We start from the raw sequence: 23,848 nt of genomic DNA, 5'->3' as shown, positions 1-23,848 counted from the left end.
TAGTCTACTGCATTCATTGCTCCCAATGCAGTTTCCTGTACATTGGAAAGACCAAATACAGACTGGGTGACCGCTTTGCAGAACACCTTTGGTCTGTCCGCAAGCATGACCCAGACCTCCCTGTCACTTGCCATTTCAACACACCACCCTGCTCTCATGCCCACATATCTGTTCTTGGCCAGCTGCATTGTTCCAGTGAAGCTCAACGCAAACTGGAGGAACAGCACCTCATCTTCTGACTAGGCACTTTACAGCCTTCCGAACTGAATATTGAATTCAGCAACTTTAGATCTTATTTCTACCTTTTAGCCTATTTCGATCCCTTTCCCCCACCCCACCCCCACTAGGGCTATCTGTACCTTGCTTGTCCTGCTTTCTACCCTTAATGTCACCATTAGCACATATCTTAGCTAATATCACCACCGCCAACACCTCTTTGTCCTTTTGTCAATGATATCTTTTGGCAATCTCCACCTATCACTGGCCCTCTATCCATCCCTACCTGTCCCATCTCCCTTAAACCAGCTTATATTTTACCTCTTTTCTATTTTTCCTTAGTTCTGTTGAAGAGTCATACGGACTCGAAACGTTAACTGTGTTCCTCTCCACAGATGCTGTCAGACCTGCTGAGTTTTTCCAGGTATTTTTGTTTTTGTTTTACACAAATTACTTTATTGACTGTAAAGCTCTTTGAGACGCCTGGTCATCATAAAAGGTGCTATATAAATGCAAGTCTTTCTTTGTTTTCTCTACTCCCCTCTATGTTTGAGATGGATTTGAACTCAATCCATAGCATTATTTTTAATGGATAACATTTTAGTCAATAGAAATGCTAGAAGTTTGCACCCCTCACTTTGGGGAGAATATGAGGGTCCATGAGAGGGTGCAGAGGAGATTTACCATAATGGTTCCTGAGGGATTTTAGCTACAAGGTTAGATTGGAGAAGCTGGGGTTGGAGCAAAGGAGATTGAGGGGAGATCTGATAGAGATGTACATGATTATAACAGGTTTAGTAAGTTAGATAAAGAAAAGCTGTTTCCATTAACTAATGGCACAAGAGTTAGGGGATATATATTTAAAGTTTTAGGCAAGAGGTTCAGTGTGGGGTGTGTGAGGAAGGCCTGTTTTTACGCAGCAAGTGGTAATGAGCCAGGAAATTGGATGGGTACCCAAGGAAAATAAACCTCCCAGGCAATAGGGATCAAGTGGAGAATGGGACTGACTAATGGCATTGCTCTACAGTGAACAGGCATGCACTCAGTGGGCCAAATCGCCTTTTTCTCTGCTGTAATGACTCCACGACTATTGCATTTTGGGTTCCTCATGACTGTAGATCACCAAATCGATAGTTTTTTTTTCAAAAGAAAACACTTCATAGTTACTCGGATTTCCTTTATTAGCTTGCCTAAGGAACATTCCACACATCCATGTTATATCGTCTCTGGCTTGAAGGGTGGAATGGCCTATCCTTCAGACATCTCCAAGCTCTTAATATTGCTCCATTGTCAACCTGCCAAGATGTGAACATTAGTCCACAATGATGAAACAGGCACGGATCTTTAATGTTTATTAATAGGGGCCAAGTATCAGTGCAGGATTGCAGTAAAAAGATATCTTTGAAAGCAAACATTTGACTTATTTTTCACTTGTGGAGGATGTACTCCTTCTCAGCCTCCCGAGTCAAGAACTCTCAATGCAATCATGCAAAATTTGTAGCTCCCATAACAGATGAGGCACAAATTATTACAATATGATCCTGTAGGTTGTAGGAATGGATGACTGTATGCTCTTAGATGACTGGCTGAGATGGATACCATTTCCCTTAGAGGGACCTCGAGAACTAATATTATCCAAAATTGCAATTTGAATTCTGTTCTAGTTCTTATGTTAAAAAGACTACAAATAAATTATATTATAATGTAAGGATGTCCAAGGGGGATTGTTTTGGTGAAAGTGTGAAAACAGATGTTAAATGGTGTCCGTGCTAATAAGACATGCCAGTTTGAAAGTCTGAATTAGCGCATGATTTTGGTTCCAATCGCTGCTTACCATAATTTGAACTTCCATTGGCGGTGGAAAACCAGGAGCCTGCAGGTTTGGCTCGCGGGTGCTGATTAGACTCAATTTTGACAGAGCCCATGTGCGAACTCCAATCACCCAATTCCTTTGAAGGGGTGGGCAACCTGGCTGGCACATGCCATCAGGTTTCAGAGTGGTTCACGGACCATGTGAGGTGGAGCACAGGTTCTTGGGCACGACACTGGAAGTCCTGGTGAAGGAGGTCCAGAAGAGGAGAAATGTCCTGTACACTTTGTGGTGAAGCAGTTCCTCTCACCCTCCTGGCCTTCTGGTCTCTGATCTCTCCTGGGGGACCCTACAAGGTATTTATGGAGTTAGAGTAGCAAAACACCAATTCTATTTAGGTGAAGTCCTCAGGGAATTTCTAAAATAAATGTTTGTAGAGTGTGGTGAATTTTTGACAAAGCATCCCAGAAAGTTTCCCGTTGTGTTTTAAAAATCCTTTTCAATTAAGGCAGCTTATGAGCAGTTGGAGTTGATAACCCTTTGAGTGGCACTCAAAATTCTCAGCAATGAATCGTTTCCTTGTTTTCAGATGGTCACTGTCAGGAGGGTTCAGTAAATGAAGCATTATCCACCAGAATAGCATACAGTCTCCTTAATAAGCATTAGCAAGCAATTTATCTGTCAAACAGCCCCTTAACAATGCCTGGGCAGCTGTTACTGGTGCTGGCTTCAATTCCTTTATCAAGATAAAAGAAAGATTTGCATTTATATAGCGTCTTTCCTGACCACTGGACATCCCAAAGCACTTTACACCCAATGAAGGACTTTTGAAGTGTTGTCATTGATGTAATGTAAGAAACACAGCAGCCAACTTGAGCAAGTTCCCACAAACAGCAATGTGATAATGACCAGATAATGTTATTTTTTGTAATGTTGATTGAGGGATAAGTATTGGCCAGGACACCAGGGAAACCTGTTCTTTTTTGAAATAGTGCAGAGGGATGCTTCACATTTGCCTGACAGCCTCAGTTCAACACCTCATTTGAGAGAGAGCACCTCCATCAGTGCAACACTTCCACAGTGGGATTGCAGCCTACATTGTTGCAATCAAATTTTGGAGTGAGATTTGAACCCACAACCTTCTGAGCCAGAGGCAAAAGTGCAAAAATTGAGCCACAACTGACAAGATAGCAACTGCTGTATTTCTATGTTTGCTCAATACAAACTTACCAATCTTACACACGACTGGTAACTGAAACACAGTTTTGGTTTATTTGAAGATGTAGTTCAGGATTGCTCAGCAGAAGTTTTAATATAAAGTTTCAGCAGCTATTGTTAACAGGAAAGTGCAGCTGCAATTTTTTCACACCACATGCTGTACTGAAAGCTCCTCTGAACAATGTCTGCTGGTCACATGGCTTACATCCTGGCTACTTACTCATTAGTATAAGACCATAAGACATAGGAGCAGAAATTAGGCCAATCGGCCTATCGAGTCTGCTCCGCCATTCAATCATGGCTGATAAGTTTCCCAACCCCATTCTCCCGTTTTCTCCCCATAACCTTTGATCCCCTTACCAATCAAGAACTTAATAAGACCATAAGACATGTTCTCTCTTAAAGTGATATCACAGCAGCAGCTTATGCTAAACATAAAATAAAGGGGTTCAGACCCTATCTTTTCCCCTCTCTAGCTTGACTGCCTAAAGTACTCAGCTAAAATGACTTGCTTGGTCTTATTAGAATTCTATAAAAGTTGAGAAACTCTGAGTTAAACTTTTCTGTTTTATCAATCTGGACAAATGCTGCTTTTCACTTGTACTTTTGTCCTGCTGATAAACTTGTGGAAATGCATGGTTTGAAGATGAACAGGTTCTGAGAATGTATGTTCAATTACAATTACAGAAAACAAAGTAGGAAATCACAAGTTAGCAGCAATGCTTCCAACAGCCCCACAACTCTCTGAGACCTTTGTATTCTTCCAGTTCAGGCCTTTAGACCACCCCAACCATCCTTCATCTCATCCTTGGTGGCTGTCCCTTCATGTGTCTAAACTCTAAGCTCTGGAATTCCCTCTATTAATGACTCTCCCTTGTCCTTTAAGACATACCTTAAAACTGACCTCTTTGATCAAGTTTTAGGTCAGGTCGCCTGTCCTAATGTCTCCTTATGTGGTTCAGTGTCAATTTTTTTATTTTAATAAGCTCTGGTGAAATGCCTTGGGGCATTTTAATGTGTTAAAGCTGTTATATGTTTGTCAGCCGTGGCTCAGTTGATCACTATAAAAATGTGCATGTTTCTTTTTTATTCTTTGAGTCGTTGTAGTTGTAATGATCCTTCATTGCTTCTCAACCAGCTAAAGATCCAATTAATTGACTGAAATAGGGGCACTTTGCTAAAGAGCTGTGCAGTGCATGACTTTGAAAACAAATGGCTCAGCAACAATGGAGGAAAGTCCATTTTACTAACAAGCCAAGAGCGCAACAGTTAACCCCATCTGAAAGAAATGTGAGCAGGTTCTCAGCGACTGCGGAGAATGGCCCCAGGTATGTGAAGCAGACAACCCAGTCTGACAATATAACCCTGGAAAAGTCACATAATTATCAAAAGAAATATTAGCCAGTCAGGTAACAGAAGTGCAAATAGCAGGGCTTGGTGAATTAAATTATGCACATCATGATGCGCTGAGTATCCCATGTTATAAATCCTCCTTTCTCAATCCTCACTCCGGTTATGTTTTAATGTATAACTGGCAAATAAGAAGCTGGTGGAACTGATCAGAAACAACATAGCCCTCACGGGTATGGTATAGTTAAGCTGTTCAGGAAAGACCCTGAAAGGTGTTGGGATTCCAAGTAGAATTCAAAGCTACTGGCGCTTACCTATTAATCGCACTTTCTATGAGTTACCATTTTTACCTAAAATCTGTGGAAAATTATCATGAAAAACACTGGAAAGTGGAATTAGAAAACAGCTTAGAAACCAAGAATGCTTGTAACTTCCCACTGCACCATGGCACTGGCATGTGTGCCCACAGCACAACAAGCATTGGATATTATGGGGCAGAATGCCTGCTCCCTGTGCCTGGGGCTATTGCATTGGCTGGGTATAGCGAACTGGGCAGAAGGTAATACACGTGAATGATGGAGCCCGCAACAATCAACTTGCATTTATATTGCACCTTTAGTGAAATAAAACACCCCAAAATGCTTCACAGGAGCATGATAAGACAGATTTGAAACTGAGCCACATAAAGAACAATTTTGGCCAATGGCCAAAATCTTGGTCAAAGAGGTAGATTTTAAGGTGTGTCTTAAATGAGGAGAGATGGGTATAGTGAGGCAGAGAGGTTTAGGAAGTGAATTCCAGAGCTGAAAGTTTTGGCAGCCGAAGGCACGACTGCCAATAGTGAAGCGCTTAAATTTGAGCATGAGTAAGGGGCCAGAATTGGAGGAGTGCAGATATCTCAGAGGGTTGTGGAAGAGGTTACAGAGATAGGGAGGGTGTGAGGCCATGGAAGGATTTGAAAACAAGAGTGAGAATTTTAAAATCGAGTTGTTGCTTAACCGAGGGCCACTGCAGGTCAGTGAGCACTGTGATAATGAGTGAACGGGACTTGGTACAAATTAAGGGATAGGCAGCAGAGTTTTGGATGTCCATGATTTTACAGAGAGAAGAACATCTGCCTGATTTTTTCGTGTGTTCATTGAATGGAAAGAAAATCTATTGTCCCTTTAACAGGCATGCACTCCTTCCCATCTGAGATTCCCCCATTGTTCCACCTCCCCACCTCCTCCCACACCCCATCCAGTTGATCCAATAGCCCTAGGCACAGGACCTGGAAATGCTGTTCTTATCTTGTGGCCAATTATAAGATCATAGGATTATAAGAAATTGGAGTGGTAGTATGCTATTTGGCTCATCGAGCCTGCTCCACCATTCAATAAGATCCTGGCTGATCTGATTGTGGTCTTAACTCCAGTTTCCTGTCTGTCCCCAACATTACCCTTGACTCCCCTGTTCATCAAAAATCTGTCCAACTCAGCCTTGTATATATTCAATGGCTCAGCCTCCTCTGTTCTCTGTGGAAGAGAATTCCAAAGATTAATGGTCCTCCTTCCTCCACATTGTGGTCTTAGATGGGAGACCCCTTATTTTTAAAATGTGTCCCCTAGTTCTTGATTTCCAATAAAGGCAAACATTCCATTTGCCTCCCCAATTACTTGCTGAACCTGCATTCTGACCTTTTGTGAATCATGTCAAGGACACCCAGGTCCCTGTGCACCACAGCATTCTGTAGTCTCTCTCCATTTAAATAATATTCTATTTCTCCATTCTTCCTGCCAAGTGGACATCACATTTTCCTGCATTATTCTCCATCTCCACATTTCTGCTCACTCAATGAATCTATCTATATCCCTTTTCAGACTCTTTGTCTCCTCCTTACAACTTGCCTTCCTACCTTTCTTTGTATTATCAACAACTACAGCTACAATACAGTCTGTTCTTTTATCCAAGTCATTCATATAGATCATAAGTAATTGAGACCCAGCCTGATCTCTGTGGCACTAGTTTGCCAACCCGAAAATGATCTATTTATCCTAGCTCTCTGTTTCCTGTTAGCTACCCAATCCTCTGAACATGCTAATATATCACCCCCAACACCATAAACTCTAATCTTGTGCATAACCTATTATGTGGTCCCTCATGAAATGCCTTTTGGAAATCCAAATGCACATCTACTGGTACCACTTTATCCACCCTGCTTATTACATCCTCAATAACTCTTATAAATTTGCCAAACAGGATTTCCCTTTCACAAAACCGTGTTGACTCTGCCTGATTAAATTATGGTTTTCTGCCCCTTCCTCCTTAATAATAGATTCAAACATTGGGCTAACTGGCCTATAGTTTTCTGCTTTCTATCTCCCTATTTTCTTGAAGATTATGAAGATGTTTGATGGGTTAGAGACATTTCCACTTGTAGGGAATCCCAAAACTAGGGATTTTAAACAAAAGATAGCCACTAATAAATCCAATATGAGTTCAAGAGAATCTTCTGTACCCGGAGCATGGCAACAGCAAGGAACTTGCAACCACAAGGAGTAGCTGAGGTGAATAGCATGGATGCATTTAAACGGAAGCTAGAAAAGTGCATGACGGAGAAAGGAACAGAAGGATATGCTGATAGGGTAGGTGAATTTTGATGGGAGGAGGCTCCAGTGCTGTACAAACACAGTGAGAGACCAGATTGGCCAAATGGCCTATTTCTGAAACAAAAACAGAATTACCTGGAAAAACTCAGCAGGTCTGTGCTGTACGTTCTATGTAATTAAATCATATGGTGAAACAACAAACAGTATTCATATCCAATACGGCACACAACAACAGTCCCTGTTGCTCTTATTCATTGTCAGCTTGTATCAGTATAGCATTCATACCTCCGAGTCAGATAGTTCTGAATTCAAGACCTACTATACACATGAGTACACAATCTAGGGTGACTAGTACAGTATTGGGGGAGTGTTGAATTTTGATGATGATGAGATCATCCACAGGACTATTTGAGCAGATGGATAATATTTATTAAATGCTTGATTGCCCAGGACTTGAGTATTGCTGAAAAAAGAGACATGCTATCAAAGCTTTTCAGCTTGCACTCATCAGGACAGAATCATAAAAATACTCTGATTGGTAGAGGCATTGCCATGGAGAATGCAGCAGGGAACAGTTAACTGCCAAGCTTTTATTTAAATTTAACCTACGTGATTTGAATTTAACAAAACTTGACAGTTAACTGTTCCTTAAGTGCATTCTCCACAGTAATGCCTGTACCAATCAGAGTCCACTTGCCAGACAATCAGCACCCTCTTCTCATGCAGTATAAATTGTTATTCCCTTTCAAATTTGGTATTCTTGCAATTCTATCCTGATGAGTGCAAGGCAAAAAGCTTCAACAGCATATGTCTTTTGTCGGCAATAATATGTATTGCTCAACCAATGCCCTGAAAACATCTGAACCTGTTATTTATCAAAATTTCTTGAATTTGGGTTTTTGCTGTGCAAGTTGGATTCTAGATTTGCCTACATAACAATAGCTACTAGACATTCAAAAATAATTCATTGACAGTGAAGCTATTTGGGACGTCATATGAAGGTGAAAGGTGCTACATAAATTCACGTTTTCCTTTGCTCCTGTCTTACTACAAGAAGAGGTACTCACTCAGTCATGGTACCAAGGCAAAACATAGAACCATGAATGATTACAGCACAGAAGGGAGTCATTCAACCCATTGAGTTTCTGCTGTCCCTCTGCAAGAGCAAATTAGCTAGTCCCACTCCACTGCCCTTTCCCTGTTGTCCTGCAGTTTTTTTTCCCCTTCAGGTGCTTATCCAATTGCCTTTTGAAAGCCAAAATTGGATCTACTTCCAGCACCCTTTCAGACAGTGCATTCCAGATCTCAATCATTTGGTACATGTGCAAACTTGTTCACATTGTTCTTTTGGTTCTTTTGCCAATCATTTTAGATTGGTGTCTCCTGGCTCGACCTTTCCACCAACGGGAACAGTTTCCCCCTTCTCTGTCCAGCCCTCTTATGATTTTGGAAACCTTCATCAAATCGCTTCTCATCCTACCCCAATATTGTGACAAAACACAAGGTGAGGTAAATGCCACAAGAAAGGCTGGATTCACGTTAGAGATCTCCATTAAGGTCAATGAAGAAATTAAAGTACCAAAAGCTCATATTATATAGTTGGAAGCACTTTGTACTATTAAACGAGATGCTAATGTGCATCTTTTTTGTTTGGAATAATGTTCGCAGAAGTTCGGCAGAAAAATTATTTTGCCGTTGTTAAAGAGTGAAGCCATTATCAAGCATAGGGGATGAGCCTAGCTCGAAGACTACATTCTTTTCACATAGGTTAATTTTAGTTAAAAAGAAACAGGTAAACATCATTGAATGTACCTAGACAGAGCTGGATAACTAAGCAAAATGGGTTTGAATCTTCTCATGAGTTATCCAGGATTGAATAGGCTGGGATGAGTGTGAGCCGCAGGGATTGAATTTGAACTGGAAGAAACAATCTTTCTGCAGACACTGATGATGATTTTGACCTCTCACACCTCAAACAATAAAATAATTGGTTACGCAGCTTTTATGGACCTTTTTTCCCTTTCACATTGGGCCACTTTGCGCGTGTAAAACAATGCCATCTACAAAATAACTGATAACACTTGCTCGCATTGCTAGGTAAATTATGTAATTAAAAGCACACTGCCATTTGAAAGAGATACATTCAGCAGAGACACAGCCACAAAGTACAGGTCACCAGAAACCGCACATGAAACAGGAATGACATTAACAAGCAACAGCGCTAACTTACATCATACTCTAAGCCTGACGAGAAAAAAATTGGTTGCTGTATTAGGTGTGACAGGTATTGCAGCTTTCATTTATCACAGTTTCTAAATCTATCAAGAGAAAATTTCACACAACTTAAATCTGTTTCCTCTGTCGGCATACATCATACCATAAAACAAGATGGCTTTCAGGGCTTTGAACCACAGTGTGTACTGAAAGGATTCCTTGTTTACACAGCCTGTAACTTGGAAAAAGTACAATACTAATACGAGGCTGAAATTTCATTAAAATATGCTTTGAGGGCGGAAAATACCATTTAACCAAGCTTTTGGAATCCCCATATTTAATAAATGTTTCCTTTGTGAAGGATGTCTGCAATTGGTGAGCATTCCACTGACTCAGCAAAAACCGGTCTACATTTATATTTTAAAAACCACCCACAGATCTTTAAGTGTTTCAACACGTTATTCAGAGTAACAGAGAGGACTGTAAGTTCTGATTTATATCTAAAAAGGAAACTGTTTACTCTTAATTTTGTTTGTACCGCATAGACTGAGATTCGGTAAGATAATTAAATGCTATAAAGCACGTGGGACTCATGGTTCTTGTCACAACAGCCAATGATGAACATCAACCTCTAAGTACCATTGGTAATAGACTCTGACAGCAATACCGAATCGCTGTTACCAGAAAGCAAAAACATACAGTGCGTTACAAACCTTATTCACATGCCCACGGATTTGGCAAAAAGGATCACCATTTAAGTAAAAAGCAAAATACTGCGGATGCTGGAATTCTGAAACAAAAACAGAAAATTCTGGAAAAACTTAACAGGTCTAACAGCATCTGTGGAGAGAAAAGAAACCAGTTAACGATTCGAATCCGTATGACTCTTCTTCAGAGTGCCATTTAAGTACTTGCTTTTGTTTAGATCCTGAAGATAATTTTTGTGGTTGATCATAACTGATCATTACAATTTTCAAGATATTAAGGGGAATGGATAGGGTGGAATGGAAGGAACCATTTTTTGCTAATCGGGGTGTCTAAGGTTAGGAAGCGATGTTCCCTCCAAGTTGCGATGCTACACAGAACACCAAATGTTCCCTCTCAAGCTGTGCATAATTCGGCTCCTTTAAGGTACCGTGCATCCGTGGCGGTGTTTAAAGATGTAAAGGGCTCGTGCACTTATTCAAATCAGCTGTGCATTTCAAAAAAACATGGAGGGTAAAAAATATTAGGCCCAGATGTTTCAGGAGTGAAATTAGGAAACACTTCAACAAGCAAAGGGTGGTAAATGTTTGGGAGTCTCTTCCGCAAATGGTAATTGATGCTATGTCAGTAGTTAGTTTTTAATCGAAGATTGATTGATTATTGTTAGTTAAAGATATTAAAGGAAATGGGACAAAAAATGGAATCATCAGCCATGATCTCATTGAATGGTGGAGCCAGTTCAAGGGGCTAACTAGAAACGTTGCAAATAGAAGCAGGAGTAGATCATTCAGCCCTTCGAGCCTGCTCCACCATTAAATATGATTATGGCTCATCCTCTATCTCAACGCCACACCCCCACTCTTTCCCTTCCCCTTGATGCCTTTAGTGTCTAGAGATCTATCTATTTCCTCCTTAAATAAATTCAGTGTCTTGGTCTCTGTGGTAAAGAATTCCATAGGTTTATTGCCCTCTGAGCGAAGGAGTTTCTCCTCATCCTAGTCCTAAATGGCCTACCCCATAACCTCAGACTGTGACCCTTTGTTCTAGACCCCGCCCCACTAGCCAGAGGAAACATCATCCCTGCATCATGTCTGTCCAGCCCTGTCAGAATTTTATACATTTCAATGAGATCCTCTCTCATTCTTCTAAACTCCAGTGAATACAGGCCTAGTCGGCCTAATCTCTCCTCATACGACAATCCTGCCATCCCAGGAATTAGCTCCTGTCAACTCCAGTTCCCTTGTTCCTAATGTTGCAAATTCCTATACCGTCCAATCACCCCCTCTGCAAAAGTCGACATCCAATGGTCAACCTACTTCGTGTACAATCTGGAACTTGACCAAGATACCTGAGGTCTGCATTGTCACATGGCAAACAATGAACCTTTTCAACGCTGGAAATAACACACCTCACCTTTCAGCCTAGCACCATTTTAACCTAGTGTACCCGGTGGAAAGGACCTGTGTTCAGGTCAGACGCCCAACTTGCATTCTACACAATTTTAATCCTCCCTTTAGTTTAACAGAGCCGCGAATTTGGGCAGGGTCCAAATTGGTTATCTTGGCCCATACCTGGTCCATTCCTGCTTGGGCATGCTGGCTTAAAATTGGGACTCAAGCTATTTAGGCCACAAAGCTGAGGCTAAAAGCTGCTAATTTGTGTTTATTTAAGAAATCAAATTTCATAGGGACAAAGGTCAAACGAGGAGATTCGCAACACAATCACATTATACAATTGAGCTTTAAAGCATCTGTTCTGAAACTTTGCAGTGAGACTTCCTAGGCAGGAATCCTGATCTGGTGGAAGCACCTGCCAGCAATCCAGGCATGCAGCCCGATGATTTTCTGCCATTAATTAGCAAGACATTCTGGTGGGTCGTCTAACCCAACTCCTGTTAGACACGCCCAGGTGATTAGGCTCCACAATGGGAGCCTGATTTTCATAAAGTTGCCTCTTTTCACTTAGGAACTTTCTAAGGTCAATGACAAAAATCTTTCCATGAGAAATGAACCTCATGGGGCCCACGGACGGAGAGATTGGTGTTAAAAAACAAAACCAAGAAGACTTGCATTTATATAGCGCTTTCCACAACCACCGGACTTCTCAAAGCACTTCACAGCCAATGAAGCAGTGGACTCACTGTCGCATTTGCAGGAAATGCAGCAGACAAGTTGGACTCAGCAAATTCTCACAAAAAAAAATGCGATAATAACTAGATAATCTGCTTTCTGCAATGTTGATTAAGGATAAATATCGGCCAGGACACCAGGGATAACTCCCCTAATCTTTTTGCGAAATATTGCCATGTGATCTACACACACCCATGGGGGCCTCTGTGTAACATGCCATCCGAGGGCCAACAGCACTTCTGGAAGGACAATGCTCCCTCAGGACTGCACTGGTACATCAGCCTTGATTTTTGTGCTCAAGCCCTGGAGACTTGGAGCCAGACCCTCAGGATTCGGAGGCAATGGTGCCACCAACTAAGGCACAGCTGAGTCAAATGGGAGGCCTAGGGATATCTGCTGGCTCATACATCCCTGGGCCCCTTTGACCCCTTAAGTGGGCACAATGGGAGATGAAAGATGGCCGTCGCAATTAGTCAACAATAAATCCCACGTTAAAATGCTTCCTGAATTGACAGAAAAGAACATATGGAATTAATAAGTGTAATCAGCTTCTGCAGACAGCACCTGAATTTGGCTCAATTAGATTTGGACTCCAGATTGGTGTTTTTGGAGGGCGGAGTCTTAATTTGACATCCCCCGTGGTGAATTTAGTGGTGGGGAGGCATTTAATTGGGCAGGAGGTTGGCAGACAGGGACCCTGCCATCTTCCCACCCCCCCTGTCCTGATTCAGTTTTGTGGCAGGAAGGCTCGTGGGCGGCCTACCCACCCTGCTGCCAATTGAGGCACCAACCCATGGCCTTGGATTGAGGAGGGACCCAAGCACAAGTGAGTGATGGCTGGGAGAGTGCCTTTGAATGAGGGTCCCCCTTCCCCCCACCTGGGATCCCGCAAGAAACCATACCAGGGTCTTGCTGCCCACATGGTGAGCCTGCTGCCCACCATTGGGTTAACACCATCGGTGGCAGGGCGAGGCCTGTAAGTGAGCATTAAATGCTTCATTAGTTCTGCAGGTGCAGGGTAACTCATAATGTTATGAGTCACTTGTCTGTCATTGAACTATTTGAAAGGGCACATAGTGCATGTTGTTCACCAAGTAAATGTTCCCGGGAGGTATCGAGTATGGAGCCTACAGCCCTGGCATGTGATGGTGGTTTTGCTTTGGCAGGCTAGCTGAAGGAGCGTTGAATCAAAGCATCCCGGGTGTCCCTGCCTCCCTGGAGGTTGCCCACGTCAGCGTCTATCCCCTCAACGTTCTCCTGACCTTCCTCATCCTCGGACTCACTACTGGACTCATCATCTGCTGCCAGAGCAGCTGCGTCAACATCTTCTTCCTCCACTGTGACCCCCCTTTCCAGTGCCAGATTGTGGAGAGTGCAGCATGCAACTACTATCAGTGGTCCACAATCTGGGGGGGTGGGGTTTACTGGAGTGCGCCACCTGAATGGTCCAGGCATCGGAAGCACATCTTGAGAAGACCGATGGCTCTCTCCACCACAGCCCTTGTGGAGCTGTGACTCCTATTGTACCACTGCTCAGCTTCTGTTCTTGGATGGCGGAGAGGCATCATGAGCCACCTTCTGAGGGGATAGCCCTTGTCACCCAGCAGCCATCCATCCAGCCGGGCTGGAGCACTGAAGAGCCCCGGCACCTGGGAGTGTCTGAGGATGTAGGTGTTGTGGGAGCTGCCTGGGTACCTTGCACAGACTTGTAGAATCAGCATCCTGTGACCACACACTATCTGCACGTTCATGGAGTGGAAGCCCTTCCTGTTGATGAAGGCACTGGGCTCACCTGCTGGCGCCTTGATGGCCACATGTGTACAGTCTACAGCACCCTGAACACAGGGGAAGCCAGCAATGGCCGCGAAGCCTCTGGCTGCCTCTGTCTGGCTGGCCTCATCTGTGTGGTAATGAATGAAAGTCAATACCCGCCTGAACAGAGGGTCTGTCACCAGCTTGACACAACTGTGAACAGCTGATTGGGAGACACCATAAAGATCACTCACCAACCCCTGGAAAGAACCGGAGGCATAGAAGTTGAGGGCCACTGTGACCTTCAGTGCCGCTGGCATGGGGTGTCCACCCACACAGTTAGCAGAGATCTCAGACCCTATCATCTGATAGATATAGTTGACTGTCTCCCTTGAGAGACGGAGCCTCCTTCGGCACTGCACCTCAGACATATTGAGGTAGCTGCTTCGTCACCTGTATACTCTGGCAGCAGGATAGTGGCATCTTCTGCAGCCCCTTCCCCCTTGGACTACCTGCTGGCCCTGGGCCCTTTCTGCTTGCGACTGTCCTCCCACAGGTCCCTCCCCTGGAGGCTGAATAGGGACGCCTGGCCTCCTCCCTCTTCTGCCCCTCTCTTCCTTCTCAGAGGAGGTGCCTCCAGCGGACTCCGCAATCCCCATTCCCAGGGTAAGGGAAAGCTTTCTGATACCTGGAGGGCCCCAAGTGGCATGACTCCTCTGGAGTCCTGAACTGAAGCCTGCTTTTTCTGTCAAAGCAGCTCTGAAGCAAAATGAAGCAGTCCTGTTTGCACAGGCAAGCAGCAGCAAGTTATAAGCTAAAGTACTAACAACTCGCATTAGCGAGCCCACTCACCCCTCTTATCCCACCTGTGGATGAGGTTTCTAAAAATGTGGCCTACCTGCCTGCCCGTTGCGCCCATGCGACGCCCTGAAAATCGCACGAGCTGCGTAAGATCGCAGACAAACGGTGCCTCAAGGGCCTTAACTGGCCTGTTAATTAATGGCGGGTGCGCTTCTGTCCTCAAAGCAAGCCCGCCTAGTGAAATATCGCAACAGTGCGCGGTGACATCGGGATGTCATCGCGCGTCATTTTATGCTCTGGTGTGTCGGGCCTGTGCCCACATACTGAATGTAAAATTCTGCCCATAGGTGAGGTAAAATCACATTCAGAAAGTAGTACAGGTACAAGTTCCTCAAAACTGGGAACCTCAATATCGCGCCTGTGTGGATTTTGAGTTGGCAGTTCAGGCTGTGTGCATTTCGCGCCAAGTCAGGTTAGGTGGAGTCAAGGGTCACTTGGAGCATGGAAATGGACTGGAGCACAAGTAGCAAAGCAGATAACTAGTCCAGCACCACACCGTGCCAATGTGGTGCCTAGATGAACTGTCCAGGTAAGGCAGCTTTGCTTTATTTTACTCAATTAAAATTGAGGCATGGCACATTCTAATAATGTCCGCTTTTCGGCCAATTCAATTTTTGAACAGTGGGACTTGAGACACCATACCTGGAATAGAAAAATTGTTCCAATAGACTCCCTACAAATTCATACAAAGAGATAGAATATTAAATTTCTTTTGAATGGAAACTGCTTGGCTGTCACAGGGCCCCTGAGGAATTGTTCAATCAAAATGCTTTCAGATTGTGTAGTTAAATCTAAGTGACAAGTGAGTATTCCATATTATCTTGAGTTTTGGCTCAACTTTTGCTCTGTAATCATAAAGGAACATAAGAGATAGGATCAAGAGTAGGTCATATGGACCCTTGAGCATGCTCCACCATTCAGTGAGATCATGGTTGAACTTTTACATTGACTTCACTTTCACATTGTGTACCACACCTCTCTAAATACAATATAAAAATCCAAAACTGAGGACAAAAATATAAAGGGAAAATGCTGCAAATTCTCAACAGGTTAGGCAGGATTTGTGGAAACAGAATTAGAGGCTTGAATTTTCACTCCTAGGTCAGGAGTGCAGAGTCGGGTCAATTCCTGGCTCCAAAAGTCCAGCCTGCCCTTTCCCATTGAACTGAATTCTTCCTACCTCAGATCTATTTTTTCCCCAATAATCTAGTCCAATCTGACCTACATCCTCAACTCTTTTGATGCCCTCTACCACCTTAGCAGTTTCCAGTTTCCTGGCCATGACCTTCGCTTGTTCACCATGGATGTCCAGTCTCTCTACACCTCCACCTGCCTCCAGGAGAACCAATGGGGTCCCCAACTTCTTCCCTGAGTGCAGGCCCACCCAATCCCCATCCTTCACCATCGTCCTCCAAAATTGTTCTTACGTTGAATATAGCTTCTCCTTTGACTCCACTCCTCCCTCCAAATAAAAAAGGTGTTGTTACAAACATATGAACACAAGAAATAGGAGGAGGAGTAGGCTATACAGTCCCATGAGCATTGTCCACCATTCAACATGACATCTTCCTATGCAAATGTGGAAGACGTGACTCTTACCCTTTTACTTCCTTCCTTCTCAGTGACCAGGTCCCCAAATATACCTCATTGAAAAAGTGACTTACTTGCAATTCTTTAAAATCTATCACTATACATCGACCTTATCTTAATCTTACAGACTGTTCTTGGCATACCTTGTAAACTTTTGATCTTCTCAGCACTAGTTTGAAAAGAAAATCCCGACTTCTAAAATCTCAGTCCCTATTTATAACTTCCCCATCTTGGAATATCACACTAGAGAATCGAATCTCGTTGTCTTCCATTGCTTTTATATCCATCCACTTGTTTCCACTGGTTGCAGACGATTGCAAATAAACTCACTTGTTGCTAGTTTTAGTCAGTAACAGAAGGGCACATCCTTAGTACAGGAGCTAGTGATGCGGGTGGCATAGTGGTATTGTCACACGGCTGCTAGGCTAGTAATGCTCTGGGTACCTGGGTTCAAATCCCACCCTAGCACATGGTGAAATTTGAATTCAGTAAAAGTTTGATGGTGACTGTGAAGCTAATGTTGATCGTTGTAAGAACCCATCTGGTTCACTAATCCCCTTTAGGGAAGGAAATCTGCCATCCTTACCTGGTCTGGCAATGTGGCTGACTCTGAAATGCTGCCTGAATAAGGGCAATTAGGGATGGGCAATAAATGCTGGCCTAGCCAGCGATGGTCACATCCTATGAACAGATAAAAAAAAGTCAAGACTTTCTGCATTGTATAAAGACAGAGGATTGTTGTAGATCACATCTGAGCTCTGTACATATTGAGTGGAATGGTGATGTGGAGAGATCTCAAACTTTGGGACAGTTCTTCAAAGAGTTCATCCAAGTGGATTGGGCTCTGTAGCAGGTGGCTCGAAGACAAAAGCAGGTTCTAATTCCACCGAATATGAGCAAATCCAATAGCAAGCAAAAGGTCTGTTACCCAGATGGCAATGCTTGCTCTGCCAAGTTTATTTCTGTCAAACAATTTACGACTTCTAATTGTGGGACAGAATGACAGGAAAGTCCATAAACAACTTTCTGAAGAGGCAGTGAAAACGTTGGGATTCTGAACTAATATGCAGCAGCACAAGGGAAAATGGCCAGAATTACTGGCATCCCATGTTATTACTTCTGGGCCAAACTAACACTGCTTTTCAATTCAGTGACCTCGCTCAATCTTGTAAAATTCACAGACCCAAAGGAGTCTTCCCATCTCTGTCCCATTCTTTCTGGTATGTCCACAGTTGTGCTGACATTAATCCAGCTGCTGTGATGAATTTACTGTCACTTGTAATGATAAGACAGAAATAGGCTGGATTCAGATAGCAGGTATTAAGCCTAAAATGTCCTGTCAACAGAATGAGTTTTGAGCAATCGTGAATCTTATCCCATAGACTTGCGGGTGACTTTTACAACATGGGCATTAGATCAACAATTTGGCACTCAAGTATAAGCCTGTAAGATTTATATAATGCCTGTTGAAGCATTGAATCTATCAGATTCTCCGCCAACAGCAAAAACAAGAGGAAGATCTTGGCCCATTAAAGTGTACGCAAGGCCACGTTAATTGCCCCTCCCAGTTGCCACGAGAGGATAGTGGGCCTTCTCCCTGAATTCTTCTTCTGCTATGGGGGGATGGTGGTGCAGTGGTAATATCACTGGACTGGTAATACAGAGACCCAGGCTAATGCTATGGTGGGGACATGATTTCAAATCCTGCCACAGCAGCTGAAGGCATTTAACTTCAATTAATAAGTGCCCCACGCTGCCCCCCCGCCCCCCCCACACCCACTCTGCTGGAAATAGCTGTGCTTGGGATGTCACTTGAGGATGGAATTGAGCTCAGTGTGATGTTGCTGTTGTTGGATAGCCTGCCAATGTCCATTGTCTAGACTCACAAATGAAGATTGAGCCAATCGCTTTACCCTTTCAAGGAATCAAGATTCAAAGCATTGACAAGTCAAATAACTATTTCAAATATATTATTGCTGGGAAGAGAGACTTGCTGTTGAAGCTTTTCACCTTGTACTCATCAGGACAGATGCAAGAACGCCAAATTTCAGAGGGAGCAACAATTTCTACTGCATGAGAAAAGGCTGCTGATTGTTTGGCAAGTTGGCTCTGATTGGTTGAGGCATTGCCATGGAAGTATATATTATATTAGCCCTAAAGACCTGCCATAAGGTAATTGAAGAGCAGTACCTTCAAGAAAATGACATAAGAATTTCCAGATAATGCATTTAGTATTTGTATATTACACCGTATTGTTAGCGCCACTGTGTGGCAGAAGCATCTTCAGAGCTGAACAGGATGGTGGGGCAGGCCACCTTACATTTATAGACCACTCATAGTTGCTGTCAATGCTCCATGGTTGCACTGGAGGTCTGACTCAAACCAGGCAATATAAATCAGCTTCCCCTCCCCAATGGAAGGCTTCAGTCCTCCATCACTCTCATAATAGGAGCCAACACAAGTCATGCCACTGAAGTCAATAAATATTAGGCTAACAGGCAGTCCTTGGGATTAACTACTTTTTCCCTTAAGACTGGGAACTTAACACCCACACTTGCTGAAGTAAAGCGTGATTGCCTGTCATGTTTCCTCCCAGCAAACTCAAAGGGGGTCATGTGTGTACATCGTAATCACAATCGAGTATTCATCTACGTTAATGACAGTGATGTAAACTGAACTTTAGAACGGGTCCAAGTTCATTTGAATCATATTGATCTGCAGCCCGTTCCAAGCCCTGTTTGGTCAGAGCCGTAGGAGGCAGCAAGTTCCTTCGTGTGTTTACCCACGTGATGGCCCTGCAGCTAAATCACTGTCACACCATTGGAGATGAAAGTTAAAATGTGGTTTCAGATGTGCACGCCTGGTGGATAACGCCTTTATTTGAGCAATCATCGTTAAAATTAAAGGGAGTAACTGTTGCTGCAAAGGGGCCAACAGGAAACAGCTGCAATCCATCTTATTTATGCAGACATGCTTGCAGGCATGCATACCTGCAGCTAACTCACCTGGGAAGTTCTTTAAAACTCAGTTCAATGAGAAACCTTTTTAGGCAGCTCGATGCAACACTGCACAAAATCTCGTGGTAAATGACAAATGTTTATGTTTCTACCAACTAGTATAACTAGCATCCTGAAGTCCCTTTGTGAACTTTGCTTAGGAAGGTCAGAGTGCTCCCAGCCTTGAACATCTCCCCGATGGTTAGTGAGAAGTCAACAACCTGCAGAACGTAGAATACTGTGGATGCTGGAAATCTGAGGTGATAACAGAAAATTCCGGAAATACTCAGCAGACCTGGCAGCATCCATGGAGGGAAAAGCAAAGTTAGTCCTTCAGCGCTTTCAGAAAGGTCTCAGATATGAAACATTGGGCAGAATCTTAACGTCTTTGTTTTTGGTGGAGACCATTTGTGGGTCAGGGGCTCAAATGTAAGTATAGTGGGTTTTCCACTTGGTCTTTCTGGAAGGCAAGTGATTAAGAGCCAGCCTCCAGCTTTCCCAACCAATGAGGGAGGGTGGGCGTGGGAAGCACATGAGCTATTCGAGTTCATATTTTGCAAGAATAGTGTGAAGTATTCTGAACGGTAACCTGAATAGTGCAGGAAATCTAGTACAATGATTATTGATGACACACATGCTAATTCACAAGAAATGCTCATAGGACTGTTAAACTCCCAGCAGGTAAGGACATACAGTAGGTGGTCTACTTTGACCTGTCACTAATAGCCTAGTAAGCTCAAAGTTACCCTGACGATAGGCCCCCTTTTCACATTAGTTTGAATCATGTGCTCCAATAGGACCAGCACTTGAGTTATATAACTAAGTAGCCGATGTTTTCTGTTGGGGAAGTCATCTCTTAAAGTTGCCACTGTTCATCATGAATTGGCATTAAGTCTTGTGATATATTTTATTATCCTTTTGAACTTCCCTACCTTCTTCCTGCTAAGTTTCCAATGCAATATCAGACATGATTTCAGGCCATTCAGCCCCTCAAGCCTGTTGTACCATGTGATTTGATCATGGCTGATCTGTACCTTGGTTACATAACCCTTAATACTCTTTCATGAGCAAACATGCTGTTCTGTCTCTTTGCCTTCTTACTGTACTGACGTCAAGACACATGGCACCATTTCATACCAACAGCAACTTGCATTTATATAGCACCTTTACCATAATAAAACATACCAAGGCACCTCATAGGAGCATCATAAACAAAATTTGACACCAAGCCTCATGAGCAGCTGTTCGGGTCAATGGCCAAAAGTCTGGTCAAGGATTTGAAGGAGATCTTAAAGGAGGAGAGGGAAAGACAGGGCAGAATTTTCCCAAGCCGGATGGGAAAATTTGGAGAGGTGTTAAAAGCCAACGGCCCTCCAAATTTCCCCATCCCAGCCGCGACAGTGCCCGCCGGTGTCGGAGCCAGAAAATCCTGGCAACAGAGAGAAACAGGTTTAAGGAGGGAATTCCAGAGCTGAGGGCTTATGGTGGAGAGATCAAACTCAGGGATGCTCAGAATTAGAGAAGTGCAGATATCTTGGAGCGTGGTACATCTTGGAGAAGATTACAGAGATAGGGTGTAAGGCCATGGAGGGATTTGTAAACAAGCTGGAGAAATCAAAGCATTCCTTAACAGGCAACCTTAACTTCTTCTTTCCCTAGGCCCTCAAACCAGGAATTGTTTTATTCCTTCAGTCTTACCTCCCTTGTACTATCAAAAGCTATTTAAACCCTAAGCTTGGGGTCACTTCTTCATTTGTCCTATTTTCTCATGTATTCTTTCCACACTATGTGGCGTCCTGTACCATGAGCCCCTTACTTAGGTTTCTCAGTTAGAAAACTACTAGAAACTACAAAATATAAGTGTGTTTTTAGACAAAAACATGCCTCAGATAAATAAATCATTCCAGCTTTGCTTTTGTGACTTCTGACATCCCATGTTACTGGCTCATAACTCACTGTGTGCCATACATTCTCCGCTACACGTTGTTACTGTTAAGAAAATTCTGATAGGTTTTGATTTATTTTTTTTTGTAGTTTGGTGCAATATATTCATTGAACTAGATTTATGAGGAGGAAACAATATTAGATATGGTATTCATATGGCTGTTTGTAATTGTAAAGCAGGGCGTGTTGAATGACGTGCTGTGAGACTTTCTCATGCGTCTGTGCAGAATGGGGTGGAATGGTTTAATCAGTAAGGTAATTGTAGTAGGTCACAATTACTTGAATGCCCGAAAGAGGATTGTCTCCCCGTGATGCTGGCGAGGGTTATTCAGTAACATACGAAGTCCTGTGCTTGTGAGCTTGCTTAATGCACTTGTTGTCATACAGAGACAACCTTAAAGATTAAAACCGGATCCATGTTCAAGCTGCCTTTGGTTCTATAAAAAGGGCTGAATTTGAAGGCCACAAATTGGGTGGGCCGCCTCGCCTCACACGAACATAAAATATAGCTTGATTGGGTCAGCAATGAGATGTCATGGTGCCAGCCTCATAAATTATTGAAGTTGAACAGCTGCCAAAACTGGAAGCACATCCCACCATTTTGAAACAAGCTATTGAGCTTGTTGAAGAGTCACTTTTAAAGAGTACAAGATTCTGAGGGGGCTTGACAGGGTAGATGTTGAGAAGATGTTTCCACTAGCAGGGGAATCTCGAACTAGGGGGCATGGTTACAGAATAAGGAGGCACTCATTTAAAACTGAGATGCGAAGGAATTTCTTCTCTCAGAGGGTAGTGAATGCCTGGAATTCTCTACCCCAGAGAGTTGTGGAGGCAAGATCACTGAAAGTATTTAAAGAGGAGGCAGATAGGTTTTTGAAATATCAGGGAGTTGAGGGCTATGAGGAGCTGGCATGAAAGAGGATTGAGGCAGATTAGCCATGATCTTATTGAATGGCAGGGCAGGTGTGAGGGGCCGAATAGCCTACTCCTGCTCCTATTTCTTATGTTCTTATGTTATTACTTGGACCCAATTTTTCCTTGCCTGCTGCATTTTTCCAGTGTCAGATGGGATAAAGTTAGGGAATGCTTTACGACAGGTATGAGGAGGCAGCATGAAGGCAGCCATGGCTCCATGTAGCAGCAGATTCTGCAGGTGAAGGTGGCAGCTTCTGTATGATTTTTGAGTATATTTATTGACTTTTTGAGCCTTCAATCAGAAATGAAGAAAGATTCAGAGATTCGGGAAGGCCTTTAAATTTGTAGCCGTGGCCGTCTGTCGCACAACAACCCGGTATTGAAGCCCAACTGGGCCTGGAAAGCCGCTTTGGGCTTCTAGTTACTGACTTCCCGCTGGTCCAGTCGCTAATTGTTCATTCAAGACTTGATTTGATGATTTGAACTGGGGGGGGCAGAAGTGAAGGGACCACTCGTTTTCTGTTCCACCTTTCTCACCCCACTGGCAAATGCAAAACCCAGCCTGTTCTTTCAGGTCAGTTCATGAATTTATTTCAATTTAAGCACTTTTCATTCTCCTGTAGGTAAGATATTATCCCACATGCGCAGGGGGACAGAGGGTGGAATTGTCCGTCACTGCTGGCGTCAGGCATCATCGGGGGGGGGTGGGAGGGGGGCGTGAGCTGACAATAAGGCCAGAAGGCCAAAAATCGGTTTGATTCCGTTGTGAAACCAGTTTTCAATCGTCCACTCCGCTCATCAATAGCGGGGCCACCTTTCCCATCGCTGCATGTTGGGGACATCATTTTAAAATACCTGCATATCATTATAAGCCGTGCTCGCTGGAATCATCCCCCCCATGTTAAATGTAACACCCACGTCATGGGCAAAACATGCCGGTGTAGAGCACCTCTTGACCAGTCCAATGTGCCGAAGGCGGGACTTACCACCGGGGCCCTGCTCAAGCCACAGACACCCGAGCAGCAGAAGATGTTGGAGCCCGGACCCTGGAGGAACGTGCATCGCATCCTGGGCAGATTCTGATAGACATGACTCTGGCCATGAAGAAGGCAGAAGATCACCATTGAGGGTCTGCTTCAGCACATTAGGGTCTTGGCCATGGACCTGCTACAGGTGATCTTCGAGGGGGTAAGAGAGGAAGTTCCAGCCATGAGTGAGTGAGAGAGAACGGTGTACCGGGGGTGCGAGAGGAAGGTCTACTTTTGACTGGGAGAGGAAGGTGTACCGAGGGTGGCGATGGGGGTGGTATTGGGAGGGGTGGAATAATGGTGTTTGTGCGGGGTGTGAGGTTGGGATGGGGGAAGCGAGTAAGGGAGGAGGGTTTAACGGGGGAGAATGCGGCAACTGAGGAGGTAGGTGTAAGGGGGGAGGAAGGTGTAAGGGAAGGAGTTCAGAGGGGGACAGGAGTTTAGAGGGGGGAAGGACTTTGAGGGTGAGGAAGGAGCTCGGAGGGGAGAAGGAGTTCACAGGAGGGAGGGAGTCTGGGGGGAGTGGAAGGAG

Source organism: Carcharodon carcharias, chromosome 2, assembly GCF_017639515.1.
Source record: "Carcharodon carcharias isolate sCarCar2 chromosome 2, sCarCar2.pri, whole genome shotgun sequence".
Taxonomy (NCBI): Eukaryota; Metazoa; Chordata; class Chondrichthyes; order Lamniformes; family Lamnidae; genus Carcharodon; species Carcharodon carcharias.
Note: the sequence above shows the minus strand (reverse complement) of the source record.